Genomic DNA, 725 nt, shown 5'->3' with positions numbered 1-725 from the left:
CTCGGGGAGAGGACAGAAGGCCCTAGAGTGCCCAGTCCAGCCCTTGGGGAGAGAACAGAAGGCCCTGGAGTATCCAGTCCAGCTCTCGGGGAGAGGACAGAAGGCCCTGGAGTATCCAGTCCAGCTCTCGGGGAGAGGACAGAAGGCCCTAGAGTGCCCAGTCCAGCCCTCGGGGAGAGGACAGAAGGCCCTGGAGTATCCAGTCCAGCTCTCGGGGAGAGGACAGAAAGCCCTGGAGTGCCTAGTCCAGCCCTCGGGGAGAGGACAGAAGGCCCTAGAGTGCCCAGTCCAGCCCTCGGGGAGAGGACAGAAGGCCCTAGAGTGCCCAGTCCAGCCCTTGGGGAGAGGACAGAAAGCCCTGGAGTGCCTAGTCCAGCTCTCGGGGAGAGGACAGAAGGCCCTAGAGTGCCCAGTCCAGCCCTTGGGGAGAGGACAGAAAGCCCTGGAGTGCCTAGTCCAGCCCTCGGGGAGAGGACAGAAAGCCCTAGAGTGCCCAGTCCAGCCCTCGGGGAGAGGACAGAAAGCCCTGGAGTGCCCAGTCCAGCCCTTGGGGAGAGGACAGAAGGCCCTAGAGTGCCCAGTCCAGCCCTCGGGGAGAGGACAGAAAGCCCTGGAGTGCCCAGTCCAGCCCTCGGGGAGAGGACAGAAGGCCCTAGAGTGCCCAGTCCAGCCCTTGGGGAGAGAACAGAAGGCCCTGGAGTATCCAGTCCAGCTCTCGGGGAGAG

The 725-nt window shown here is 64.0% G+C and overlaps 1 protein-coding gene across 1 annotated transcript in view; it reads right to left on the bottom strand.

The window, feature by feature from the left end:
• The window catches only part of COL20A1 (collagen, type XX, alpha 1), a 37,181-nt gene that overhangs the window by 20,390 nt on the left and 16,066 nt on the right, over positions 1 to 725 (bottom strand). The window lies entirely within an intron of this gene.

This window comes from Elephantulus edwardii, unplaced genomic scaffold (assembly GCF_000299155.1).
Source record: "Elephantulus edwardii isolate Elephantulus edwardi_28Jun2011 unplaced genomic scaffold, EleEdw1.0 scaffold00193, whole genome shotgun sequence".
NCBI lineage: Eukaryota > Metazoa > Chordata > Mammalia > Macroscelidea > Macroscelididae > Elephantulus > Elephantulus edwardii.
The sequence above is the reverse complement of the archived record's forward strand: the minus strand, read 5'-3'. Positions and strand labels throughout refer to the sequence as shown.